The sequence below is a fragment of the Triturus cristatus genome, chromosome 8 (assembly GCF_964204655.1).
Source record: "Triturus cristatus chromosome 8, aTriCri1.1, whole genome shotgun sequence".
Lineage (NCBI taxonomy): Eukaryota > Metazoa > Chordata > Amphibia > Caudata > Salamandridae > Triturus > Triturus cristatus.
In genome coordinates, this window is record NC_140591.1 from 373,163,542 (window position 1) to 373,177,819 (window position 14,278).

Sequence of the window (14,278 nt, forward strand, 5' to 3'; positions counted from 1 at the left end):
TCTCGGTCCTCAGCTTCCGCACCTCGTTCTGCTAATCCGCGACATCATCAGCGAGGCCCGTGGTCTTGTGGTCCAGGTTCTTAACTCGTTCGTTTGTCTTGCCCAGGTCCGAGCGGATCAAATTGACATCCACCAGGATGGCATCCACCTTATGCGCCAGGGCCTCGAATTGCCTCCCCATCGAGGTCTGCATCCCGTCAAGCGCGCCCATGACATCCTGCAGGGATAGCTCCGGTGTCCCAGGCGAGTCCTCCTTCTGGGCATCCGGCGCCTGGCTCGGTCCACTCGGCGATGTTTTCAGGAGGGCGTAGCGGTCCATACTGTTGACTTGGGAATACGTTCCCCGCCTGGTGGACTTAGTCTTCAACCGATCCCCTTCTGCTTTGCCCGACATAATGGACTCCAGGCAGTCCAATGTGGTGAAAACCGCTCCCTCTCAGAGAGAGGAATAAGGAGTGAGCAGGTCCGCCTTGTGCTGCCAGAGTAGCCCGCCGAGCGTCCTTGGGGTTATAAAGCCACCCAGAGCTCTACAGTGTCCGGGCAGACAAAGGGAACGAAACCGAAAGTGAAAGAGCGAGGGCCTCCGTCCGACAGTTCACACCTCACCAGGCCGTTGTTGATCAACTAGGAGTCGGGCATCCTGCCAACTCTAGCCCCTGGCATCTCCGGGAGTTAGGCCGCAACCTTTCGCCCGTCGTAAGTCCGGTTCCCGATGGGCGATCCGACCGCGGATAGTATCAATCGCCTCCCTGACAACTCAGCAACACGGTGCCATGCATACCATCAGGATTAGAGACAGGATAGTCGACGGAGGGCGCGAGGGTCTCGGGAGCTCTAAGCTCACGCGGCCATCTTGGTCAAGCGCTAGGCTCCTCCCCGTATTTGATAGTTTTATTCCTGATGAAAAGCAAACCTGTTCCATGTATTGCTTTGTGGGTGATACAAAGCAGCTTGAAGGTGGATCTTCTGGCAACCGGTAAGCAATGTAGGGCTCTCAAAGGCAAGGGAGATGTGGCTAGTGGCTTTACATGTAGGAGTAGTCTGGCAGCAGAGGTCTGAATCTGCTTTAGTCTTTTCATAGTTGATAATGATGATCCATGGTAGAGACCATTGGCATAATCAGGTTTAGACAGCACTAGAGAGATTGTAGCCTGGACCTTGTGTGGAAATCTCAGGTGGGAGAAGATGTGTTGCAAAATTTTCATAGTAATGAAGCTTGATCTTGCTAATTTGTCCACTTGGGCATTCACTGACTTACATTAGGAGGTGGTCCCAGATCCTCAGGCGCAGAGTGGGTCATCATTTTTCCAATAACCACATGTGAGTATTTCAGTTTTGGAAGCATTCAATTTAATTTGAGATGGCTCCGTGTCATTCACTGATCAACGGCTCTGAGGCAACTGAAGATTTGTGAGCTTCCAATGACATTGGGACTTTCCAGTTTGAGTATTTGTGAGTCATCACCATAGTTATAGCATGTAAGCTGAATTTCATTGATGATTGCTGGTAATAACGTCATGTAGATGTTGAAAAGCATGGGTGAGATGCTAGAGCCTTGAGGGATGAGAAAAGGGATTATAGATAACATTTGTTCTGTTTTGAAGGTAGGATGTGATCCAGTCGAGAACAGTTCCCTCTATGCCGGCTTTGTACAGTCTTTGTTTTTAAGTGTCATGGTCAATTGTTTGAAGGAAGCTGAGAGTAGTGCAGCAACCCCTTTAAGATCTACTGTGTTTTTAAAGTCATCCCAGATGGCGATGAGTGCAGATTTTGTGCCTCTTCCCGGGCGCATTCTTGTTTGGTAGTCTGAGAATATGGAGTTACCCTCCCTGAATTGTGTCATCTGGGCGAATGCAGCTCTTTCTATCAGTTTGCCCAGGAAAGGTCTATTTGTGATTGGTCTGTAGTTGTCGGGGTCAGGCGGGTCCAGGTTTGTTTTCTACAATAAAGTATGCCTTTTTTAATTCTTCGGAAAGATTTCCGTAGTTAAAGAATTATTGATGATTCTTCTTACTGGTGTGGCAGCAGAGGTAGTTAAAAGAATGTTCTTGAAGGTTTGTGGTGGACAAGGGTCAGAAGGGCAGCCGGCTGGCCTGCTTGTTTTAACCAGATCCATGAATTTACTTTGTGACATTTGTTTGTAGGAATGCAGAGGCTGAGTTAGCCTATTCTTGGAGGGGATTTTCGGAAATGAGTTGGTACTGGTGGTTTTCCTTTGTTTCAAATAGGAGTCCAATGTGTGTGCTTTGGTTGTGTAAGGAGTAGCCAGTTTGGCAGTGAATTCTTGAGTAATGGGATGAGTTCCGTCTGCGCATTTAGGTTTACAAAATTCAGGGATAATTTTATATAATTCTTTATTTGCATATCTAGCATTTTGAATTTTGTCTGAATAGTATCTTTTTTTTTTGATTTTGTGATTATTGACTTGTGTATTCTGTTAAGTTTGTGTAGGATAATTTTTGTCTTGATTTCTGTTTGTTTTGAGCCCGGTGTGTTGCAGCTTTCTAATTTGTTGTTTTATCTTTTTTAGTTATGTATTTCTCCAAGGTGCTTGTTTTCTTATGTCCTGTTTTGTTGTTCGTAGTGGTATTAGGATATCAAAAGCTTTCTTTAGCCCCATTTTTTTACGTAATTTATTGTGTCCCAATTTGTGTTGGATTTTAGTTGTGTTTCTAAGTATTCAAAATTGAGTTTCTTCCACGAGTGATAGGTGGTCTTAGGTGTATTGATGTGTGCGGTTTTATGCTGGAAAGGTACCAAATGGTGGTCGGACATTGTGATAGAGTAGTCCTGTGAAAGTTAACTAGTTCTGGATTGGCAAAAATGACATCTAGGATGTGTCCAGTGATGTGTGTGGGGTTGTGTACGATCTGGTGTGACTAGGCCAGTGATGATAGTTTTTGGATGCAGCATATTTGGTTTGTCAAACCAAATGTTTAGGTCACCAAGAATGCATAGGTTGGAGTAAAGTGTTATAAACTTTGAAACTGTGTCTAGAAATGTGTCTGGGAATGTTACATTGCTATGTGGGGGTCTGTAAAGGAGGAGGATGTTACAGTAGGAAGTTCGTGTGATGTTCATCTGGTGATGAGGGCCTCACAACCTTGAATGGAAACATTGTCAGCTTTTGGGAGATTCATTGTTTGCTTGAATATAACAGCTAGTCCACCTCCTCTTTTGCCTATACAAGTTTGTGTGATAGTTTGATAGCCTGAAGGAATGGTTTCATGCAACACTGGAGCCATGTCATCTCCCAAGCATGATTCAGTTATGAAGAGTAAGTCAGGATGTGTGTAAGTGAGTCGTCGTAGATGTGGTGCTTGTTTTTAGAGAGTGACCGAGCATTTATCAGTAGGCAGTTTAGGGATTGTGTTTTGGTGGTGGTGTGACTCTTTTCTAGAAGAGTGAGCAGTATCTTTTGACCTTGTAGCAGGTGTGCCATTAGTTCTGATAATAATTGTATGAGAATAGTAATAGTGTTGTTTTTCTTTATCGTATTCTTCGTCCAGCAGGCTTGGGAGGCATTTTTTAGGGTCTGCGTATGTAGGTGGTGGAGATGGGGTTGAGAGTGAGTTGATGAACTGTGTTGTTTTTGTAGAGAAGGCTTGTTTTGTAGTTGACATGAAGATGCGAAGTTGTGAAGAATGGCATGCTGTTTGTTTTGTTTGCGTCTGTTTAGCGTGGAAGGTGTATGGGTCAGGGATGGTGGTGGAGCATGTGGGTCATGTTTTAAGGGTCTAAATTGTGCAATAGATGAGACGCGGTGAATGAGAGATGTTGTGTTGGCATATTTGTGGTAGGTGTTGGTGAAGATATAAAATTTGGGAGTAAAGATGGTTTAGGATATGTATTATTTGTGTAGTCTAAGGTTGTGAGTGGTTGTATGTTTCTAACTTGTGATGGAATGTATTACGGAATTGTGTGTGTGAAAGATTTTGGTGTGCTGGTGTGTGTACTATGATTTATTTTTGTGGAGTAGTGAGGGGAAATATTGATGTGGTGGTTTTCTGGGAAGGATTTCTAGGTAACGTCCTGTTGGTGAGTGGAATTTGAATGATTAAGGGGATGGTGTATTTTGGTAGAGTGTATGTGGTGTGTGAGAGGGGATGAACAAGAGTTATGAGTTTTTGTGTTAGATTTGATAGCTGAAAGAGATAATATGAGTGGTGGGGTGGAGTATAAGGATTGTTTGGTTGTGTTTTTTTGGTAAAACGTGGAGGAGGGTGTTGGTGGATGATATGATGAGGGGCTGAGTAGAGGTTTGGTGGTGACAGAAAGAGGTCTGTTAGGAGCAAGTAGAGGGTAGAGCTGGTGTTTTGTATGAACGAGGAGTGTGTGTCTGGATGGATTAAAGTTAAGTATAATGTGGCTTTGTGTTGTGTTGGTGATACGTGGATTTGTTAGTGGTTTAGGACAAAGTGGTGTTTTATGTGAGAATGAAAGTGCTGTAGTAAGGTAGTTGTGGTAGAAGGGTATAGAGGTGTGGATTCTGGGGTTTGTAGTGGTTGTTGAGACATAGAAGTGTAGATAGGGGTTTTTTTAGTTGTGCGTGAGTAGTGTGCTTTTGCTGAGAGTTTGTTAACATATTTGTGGTTGTGGATGTTGATGGCATATGTGGTAGCTGGTGGATGGAAAAAAGGGCAGCATTTATTGTCCCGAACAGGCCCAAACAGGCAACTGCCCTTGTTCTCTCCACCCTTAGCCTCGACGCCCGGGCTGAGACGCCTTAAGCCCTAAGGTTAAATAGCCCAAGGTCTGGTGACACTTGGCCAGTGGGAACCCTAACCGTAACCAACCCTAGCCCTAAATCCTAGAGCCAATGGGAGACCTGGCCCTATCAACCAATCACATCCCTAGCTCTATTAGCCAGTCAAAACCTATGTCCAGTAGAAACCCTAGCCCTAGGAGTCAATCATAACTCTAGCCCTAAGCCCTAGGACGAGTGGGAGGCCTGGCCAATCCAACCAATCAGCCCTAGCAACCAATCCAAAGCCAAACCGTAAGCCCTAAGTGCAATAGAAATCCTAGCCCTAGGAACCTATCACCACCCTATAACTATCGGCCAATCAGAACTCGAACCCTAAGCCCCAAGTCCATTCAAAACCCTAGCCTTAGGAACCAAACAGAGCACAGATGCAACAACCAGTAAAAAGCTTATATAAGGGGCATGTGACCTTAAACACAGGCTGGCAGGCAGGGAGGTGCTCCTGAGGTCAAAATCCCCTTGGCTACAGACAGGTTCAATACACACTTTGTAATTCCTGTTCAGCCCTGCAGGTAAGGTCCAGATCAAAAGCCTCTAGCCAAAAACGAGTACTATGTTCACTTTCCAAACACAGTTTAAAGCACATAGCAGGTTGAGCAGTCGCTTAAACACACTCTGGGTAGCCTCTGAGGTGTATTTTGCCTTTTTACCTTGTTAAAAATGGGAGGGGAGTGGATTGCTTTTCACAGACCTTAGCACAGTGTAGGGGAAAACTAGGAGATACATTTGAACAGTCAAAGGTAGAAAAAAACAGTAGTTTTAAGAGAACAAATTACACAGAAACCAAAGGGTACGTTAAAACAGTCATGGGTTGAGGAAACGAGCAGTTTTAAAGTCTCAAGAATACACAGCACAAAGTCTGTGTTCTTAGTTCCTTCTTTGACTTATACTCACTGAGCTGTATATGGTGGTGGCTGTCTTTTACTGGATTTTACTTTTCAATCTTCACGACTTTGAGTGCTCTGTCTCTAGAAAACCCCCTGGTTACCATTAAGTGACAATAATTAATGTACATTTTACGTTTAGACGCGGCACTAATAAACATGAAAAGAGATTGCACAATGTTTTTACATGACACGTTCTCTGCAGAATGCAGCACCGACTTTAAAGCATACCGTTGGCTTCAATCCCACTGACAACAATAGTGGTCTGCCCACACTGATGTCACCGGTGAGTTATTTAATTTGTCTAGGAGGAAAAAATGTGTTTATTTTCCAGCCTCTTACGAAAGCAAGAATAATTGTCATACCACTCGTTTTCATGTCTGTGCTCACTGACATGATATGGATTGTTTTTTTCCCCTTAAACTTTTAAGATGTATGAAACACCCATAGCAGGAACCAGTCTTTTACTTATGCATCTTCCAATGCTGAGGTTATGCAGGGGAAGAAAGGTACAAAAGCATCTAGCTATCAAGTATTAATTGTGTTTATTCCGTAACAGACACCCAATTTACAGCCCTTGATGAAGTATTTTCTGGTCAGAATCATGGTACTAAACTTTATTACCAAATGCATATGGAAATTTTTTATTCCAGACACCTGCAATCAAAACTCGCTTTAGTATGCCTCCTGATCCAGTGTTGGCCATAGACCACTTCCAACAATTGGCATTTCAATCATTCATTGCAAGAATAAAGAAACCAGGCACGAACATTGTTTTAAAGCATACACGCCCGAAATGTAACTGTGTATTTCACATAAAGCCAGACGGAGGTCGACGATACAAACAAAACGTGCCTGGTAGTGACAAGAAGTGACGGAGTGTTCTCCTTAAATACATTTGGCGGTACTGTTGCTGTGTGAGAGCGGTTTTGTACACAAAGGCATAGAAACCAGCGCCAAGGCTGACGTCACGGGTTTAGCTCTGCTGGAGCCGTCTGCCGGCCACGCCCACATTGTTCAAATGATTCTTGTAATTAGAACAAATTGTTTAAACAAATAAGATTAAGGGCATGGAACATTGACAAGAAAATAGCCATTATAGCCAGGCAGCTAATGGAGCTAGCTTACATTGTCCTGGATGCTAATGTTTGTATTTGATGTTTACATTTTTAGCCTGGTAAAATATTTCAGGCTGGTTGGAGTCAAGGATACCGTCTACACTTTGTTTTCTTAGTGGTTTTTTTTATTTTCTTTATTTCAAAGGTTTTTTTGTATCCATCTTTGGCGCTGAGTCCCTGAGATGCAGCTGCAGTGGACTTACATCGAGCCTTGGTACCAGGACTAGGCTTGGCTGCTCCTAATTACCTACTGGGTTCACAGTTCTTTAAGAAACGCTCTTCGATACAATAGGAGCTAATGAATCAACATACAGTCAATTGGTTTGCAGATAAATAACCATATTATGGCTCTTTCTCACAAATAAACTTCAGTAAAACAATCACATTTCATCATGAACTCACCAAGGTCTCAATTTAAGCCTGTATTTCTGCACAAAGTCTACTCTAGCGATATCACCAGTAGAACATGTAGTCAGTGTTACTGCATTGTAAAATGACAGTGCAAGTTTGGAAAATGGTTTTTCAACGCTTGCACTGGTGAAAGACCACAAGAAACTCAGACACAATTGGCTTGTGTATGAGGATCTGGGAGAGAGTAAAAGAAAGATGTGAGAAGCAGGAATTGAGAAGGAGGGTGAAATATAGATTAGGGTGTGTAGGAGGGGAGACAGTAAAAAGGAAGTAATTGGATATTTGAGGTAAAGAACAAGATGTAAGTGATCAGAGGGTGTATATGGGAAAACGTTTAGCGAGATAGGTGTGTGTGTGTTAAGTAGAGTGGGCAGGAGTGATGCGGGGTGTAAGATCCAGAGTGATGGAAAAAGAAGTTGAGACTTGAAGTTTGACGGGTTATCAGAGAGGAAATTATGAGAAAGGATGGTAAAAGGAAAGAGTGGGATAGTAAACTGTGTAGGAAGAATGCTATAGGAAGGTTCCAGGGTGAAACAGCATGAGTGGGATGTCTGAGGATGGAGAGATATGAGTGCAAAAGAAGAGGGTGTGAGGTAGGAGCGTGTGCAGGATTGAGGTAGGTCAGAGGAGGGCTCAGGGAGCATGTGTGAGTTTAAAGGAAAGAAGATGAGTGATAAAGAAGGATTGAAGGGAAAGGAGAGGAGATGAAAGAATATGAAGTGTTGTGTAGTATTTAAGGCAGTACCAGAAAGAACCAGGTGGATGACAAAGGTGGTACCTACAAGGGAAAACATATTCTGCCTTCATGTAGATCAGAGGTCTTCAAACTGTGGGGCGCGCTCTGCTGGGTGTCATGGCTTCATTCCTGGGGGTTGCACCAATGCTATTTGAACTACTTGTAAATGAAGATGGCCTGGAAGCGCGATTTTGTGTTTTTTGGCACACTTACAGGCTGTCTTCATTTACACAAAAAAGTGTGTGAACTGCAATCCTGAGTGCCGTGGGGCAGGGTCAGAGGGCCTAAGAAGTAGCTAAAAATAGCAAGATATTCTGTAACAATATTTATTTGTTCACTTTCTTGTAGCACATATAAAAAAACAGTTGCATGTTAAATGAAAAATAAATGTAAGTTAAACTACTGGTTGGGAAACGTACTATTTTAGGTTGTTAAATCTTTTTTGGCTAATGCATTCACTGCAGAGTCCCTGTGTGTGACAAGGCAGTCACAGAAAGTAATCCTAGTTGCACTGTGGGAAATAGTGGCTGTGTATTTATAGTGCTACGCAGTCCCTGCTGGTAACAGAAAGCACTGTGAATGTCAGTGATCTATCTGTCCATCTATCTATCTATCTATCTATCTATCTATCTATCTATCTATCTATCTATCTATCTACCTATATTAGTAATAAGTAATCAGACTATTACTCAGAACATTGTTATAATTGTCCATTAAAAGGACACACTGCCAAACTCACCTGGTAACACCGTCACATTACCCCTGAAGGAGAATAAATATTTTTCACTCTTAAGCTCCAAGTGACTCCACCAGTTAAAGTCTATACTGGCTCACAAGCACACTTTATATTTGATGATTAACCACTTGCACACATTTACCTTTCAGGTAGCAGAGATGAGATTTTTTGGTTTTACACAGAGGGCAGAAACCCAGCTTTGTGTCTCAGGCCAAGGAGTGATGGCCCAGTGGAGTGGGATGAGCAAACAGCCTGCTTCACAGAGCTGTAGGTATGATAGGACGGTCAGTGCTGTGGTAGTAGGTCTCAGTGGTATGAGGAGCCAGCTAAACCCCATGTTTGTTTTACTTTTCTTCCTAATTTGCATTAGGGCCCAGTGGCCACTTGCTCTGACAGTTTTGCGTTGGGCCTCTGAGTAATTATCCAGGGGTAGGGAAAATTGAAGCACAGGAGACACCTTACTTTGGGCATCAGGGAGACGTCAGTGACTGGAATGAGGCAAATGGGAGCTCATGTTTTTAACACAGGGCAGAGGAGACGTCCCACTTGGTAAGGCAGTAGCTATCATCTGTGAAGCACAGGTTTCAGGGGGGCTATGGGACCCACTGCATTACAATTATTTATTTCTTAAAAAAAAAAAAAACAGTATGGGGCCCATTTTCCTTGCTAGTATTAGGGCCGAGGATACCTTTGCTGCAAAAAGGGGGGTTGGAGAAGGGCAACACATGGTAGCTCATTGTTTTTGTGAAAGGGAGAAAATGTGACTTTATGGTGAGAGTTGTTGACTTTGGTAGTGGGGAATCAAGTTCAAGAATCAGCGTTGCCTCAACATCCTTTGATTCTTGGCAAATATCCTAGGGCCTGGTTTAGATCTTGGCGGACTGGTTACTCCGTCACAATGGTGACGGATATCCTGTCTGCCGAAATATAAATCCCATAATAGGATTTATATTTTGACGGACAAAATATCCGTCTCCGTTGTGACGGATAACCTGTCCTCCAAGATCTAAATCAGGGCCATAGTTTTCGTGAGCCTTAAAAAAACACTCTGACCTGGTGTAATGTCATTGGAGGAAATTTCTTTCTACTCAGGGCCCCAGTGGTCATTACTGCAGCAGGTGCAGTTGCATTGGAGTCGAGGAGTGCAACGGGCTCACAACACCCTAATTATAAGGAGCAACATTTTTGGGTTAATTTATGTTTTTGTTTGATGAATTTACTCTTTTATAATTCTTATATTTATTATGGATTATACAGCATAGAAAACGTCTCTCTAAAATGATCCCACAAGCCCTACCACCTGTACTCAGCCCTGCTACCCCTCCCCCAATCCTTGCCATAAAGGAGAGGGGTCCAGACTTCATAACATTTTTTTGGGGGTGCTTAGAACAAAAAAGTTTGAAGACGTCGGATGTAGATCCTTTCAATGATCTGCAAGGTGGAGAAGGTGAAAGATGTAGGAGACAGCAAAAATGTAACAGAGAGGTAAGTAAAAGATAGAGGCGGGAAAGAAAGGAGTTAAAACGACAAAAGAGTGTGGTGGGAGATAGGTGGGTGAGAGTGAGAAACACATGAGAAAAAGGTGTAGAGGATTAGTTTTATCCAGAAACATGTTTATATGTTGAAATTTGCAAATTAGGCAACATGGTGGATTATGTGGAAAGTGCGTAATATCCATAATTATGCAAAAAATTTAGCAGAATTGCATAATTCCCATGGTCATCTTATGTGCAAATACAGACATCACCAGAAGGACCATTGGTGACAGTACTGGGGACCAAAGTGAAGCCGTTTGCAGTGATATGTGTTTACTTGTTATGCTGAATATCTACATTGGGAGACACTACAGCAGGATCAGTTTTAAATACATCAATGTAGCCTTGGTTAGGACCATGGATATACCTGTACATGTGGAAGAGCACCTGCTTGTCCATGAGCTTGTCACACCGCTCTGCTGGGCTGCTGCACCCCCAGATGGTGCACAACGCCTGGTCCTCACAGGCAGCAGATGAAAGAAAGAAGGATTCTTTATCAGTCTTTAAGATTGAAGAGAGCCTTCTCTGGAAAGAATGTCCTGATTTGATTTCTACTTTGCAGCACGTCTAGTCGCTCATCGTTCGTACAAATCAGCCCAACTCCTAGCACAATAAATGTGGCAAATGCAATTATTGGCTTCAGGAGAAATCTCTCTCGCTTTCTGCAATACTGAAGCTGCACAGCACTTAGGCAGGGCTAATAGATAATGGCAGCAGTAAAAGTGTACGGGCATTGCAATAAAGGCTCTGTGGCAGCAGTTAGGGAGTGTCTGTGGTGGTGGAGAGTGTGGTAGAGATATGGTAACAGTGGAGGGTGTGTGTGTGTGTGTGTGTGTGAGGCACAGAACCCTGGACGCCAGCTGTCACTAGCCCTGTAACAATTTTTTGTTTTTGGAAAGCATGTCGTCTTGCTCCCTATGACGTACGTGTTGTGATGTTTTATTCGTAAAGATCGGTAAAAAGGTATTTACTGCAGAAAAGCTGAACATTGCAATTTTTTTTTATTAGGGTTACGAACGAAAGAGGGACTTCTCAATAAACATGACAAGATAACCCACAGGTCGCTTCATGCCATGTATGTCATTTTCACCCACTGTGGGTTTTTGACCAAGTAAAGTTTGCGTGGTGGAACTTTTAAAACAACACACAATAAGGTGTTGGGAAGAATGCTTAGAAATAGACTAAAGTGCTGGCAACTGCTCTCTTTGGCATTCATACATGTTGTTTTTCACTCTAGACCCACAGAGGCTCACCTTATGGAAACTATTACTGACCCTGCTCCTCATGGGAACAGTCCATCCTGAGCTGCCAGGTGAGGATCTCTCCAGAAGGGACCAGAAATTGGTCCCTCGCTTGCATTGCCACAAGATCCAAGCTGTTCCTCACTAATGAGGAAGACCAAAGAAGGCTTTGTGGAACAGATTCATTTTAATCTGCTTGGTGCAGGGTCACCACTCTTGCCACGGGTCCTTATTATCAAATAAGGAGGAATCAACAGTGGAGCGAAGTACAAACCATAGGTAATTTATTAAGCATTCAGAATGGGTCTCCATCCAACGAGCACCATTGAGTTACTCAAGAAAGGAGCACGCTTGAACAATGGCTACATGGGTTTTTATAGGGAAGATCACAAACAAGGAACGCCCAGAGATAAATAGAACTTTGGAAAGAACACACAAATAAGCTAAGGCAAGTATCTGACAGCCTCGGTGTCTTGTGCAATTTCTAAGTTTTAAGGCTGAACAACAAAATGTGCTATTCTGAGTAGACTTTACTTAAGGATTAACTATTGCCTGAAAACCTTCGAGCAAGCTGACTCTGCATGTTTATACAGCCTACAATGTCCCAACCTGCAATTCTTTACCTAATGTTTATACGGATGCGGTGTCAAGAAGAGAACCAGACTGAAAGTAGGGCAGGGGTGAGAATGGATGAAGCATAGCTTAATTAAAAAATGAAAGAATCAGATTTTACATTTTAAAAGCTTCATCAGTAAGTTGTAGCTTTCATCCAGTTGCAAGAGTTTCTTTTAGTCCCTTTTGGTGGGGGCCTCACTTTGCAGTTTGGGATGGGATGTTCCCACGAGGAGCTGGGTCAGTACTGATTTGCAAAATATGGGGTTCTGTCTAGTGTGGCAGGGTGGGCAGAAACGAATGTGTTGGAATACTACTTCCAGCAATTACAAGTGGTTATACTAAATGCAAGCATTCCTCCCATCACCTTTGCTGTGTCTTTTTAATGTGATGCCCTAAGTGGCCAAGTGTATGCCTAGAGGTGGGTTTCCCTTGCTCACCATGCCAAAGAACCAAGCTGTACCTCACTGACAAGGCCTAATAAGCCAGAAATCGGATTGGGGCAGCTTGTGCTCCCTCTGGAGGATGCCACATTTGGCAGCTTGGAATGGACTGCTGTCATGAGGTGTGGGTCCAGTAAGGATTCTGTTTAGGCATGCCTCAGTCAAGAATGGCACAGTGGGTGAAATGCGTTGTTTTGAATTGCTACCCAGTGCTTAATTTGTTAAAGAAAGAATGCCAGTGTCCAAAACTCTGCTCAGAAGCCTGCGGCCGGTGCAATTAAATTCTGGCATGCCAAATACCAAGACTGGCAATCTTCAATCCAGCTCATGTCTCTTGAATGTGCCAACACTCCCTGTCCCTTTATTTCACTCCTGCAGGTTCCTGCTTTCTGCATTTGTGGCATTTGTTTTCCATCTTGTCTTACCCCTTCGTTAAATATCTGCTGGGTAAAAATAAATGTCAGTCCCCAAAAATAAGTGCCAGTGCCCCCCCACCAGCAACCACCTTCTCAAATTAAGCACTGATGCTCCCCCAGGAGATTGCTAGTGGTTAAACTATTTGCAAACAATCCTCCCATCACTATTTGTATGTTTGAATTTTTGGGGCTTTTAAAAGGCCATTTCATATAAAAGAAAAGACATTACTATAAGTTTCATAGGGCACAGTGCTGTCAGTTAAAAATCCAGAAGTAGCTGAAAGTATCACACATGGAGCCCCTTTGGCTATGACTGAAAAAAGAAGCCACTTAAAAATGGAGTAGACTACTATAAAAGGAAAATCAAATTGTTTTTTTTAATTGTTTGTCTTTTCTTAGCGGCAAGGAATGGTTAAGTGGTGGAGAAGGAGGAAATTATATTTCAAGTGAAAATGTTTCTAATTGGCACACGCTTGTTGCCATTTAAAACAATGGAGCACGTCAAAGAGTGTTCATGTTCAACACAGTAGTTTTTAAGCTGTATGTGGTGATGCAGCATGAGCATGGTAAAATGTTTATCATGTGCTTACCCTCCTTACTACTCTACCGTACTGGGCCCTTTACGATTAGACAATCTGCAGCACTTTAATTTACCACAGAGGCAATGATCCTCTGACAAATCTTTCTCCGCTGATAGGAGGGGTGGAATTTAGGGTTGCCAAACACCACGTTAGCTGTCTAATGAGGACCATTAATTGACAACCACTCACTAATTTAAGATCAGATTTAGGTACACCACTCCTAAAACCACGTTGTAGAAGAAAAGAATAGCAACAGGAAGACCCAATCTCCTGAAGAATTTAAGTCGAGTTAGAATTATGGAGATTCAAAAGCTCTGCAACAGCAATGCAGAATAAAATAAGTAATACTTGGTGTTCTGGCAGAGCTCTCTGATTTTCTCTACAAACATGTAAATCATTTTCAAAATATCACAATTTAAGGGGAAGATCCTACAGGGCTCAATAAAAGACTCAGACAGATGTTAGATTAATTTGGATATTGTATTAATAATTCAAAGTTCCTTGCCATTCCTGTTAAAAATATCACAGCTTGAATAACAGTGGCAAACATTCAAGCAGGCTTTCTCGGGTGATTGTAATCAGAACCAGCGTACCGAGTTACAGAGACCTACTACCATTAAGGCAGAAGGATAGTTCGTTGTCCAACAGATCAAGTCCTACGAAGACGAAGAAAGGGTTCAAATTTAAAGTCCATTAAGGTTGAATCCAATAGCATAAACAAGGAAATAAAGGAAATGGATATGGTTCGACAAAAAACGTTTCAGCCCATCATCCACCGACTGTAGCATCAGCAAGGCAGT

General features: G+C 42.8%; 1 protein-coding gene across 4 annotated transcripts in view; it reads left to right on the plus strand.

The window, feature by feature from the left end:
- SMAD9 (SMAD family member 9) overlaps positions 1-14,278 on the plus strand; it is a 162,701-nt gene that overhangs the window by 38,386 nt on the left and 110,037 nt on the right. Inside the window, exon 2 of one of the 4 annotated variants that reach the window (XM_085621726.1) lies at positions 11,423-11,497. The exons of the other annotated variants lie outside the window; for them this stretch is intronic. The gene's annotated coding sequence lies outside the window, so the exon portion shown is untranslated. The remainder of the gene's footprint in view (positions 1-11,422; positions 11,498-14,278) is intronic. 4 annotated transcript variants of the gene reach the window in all.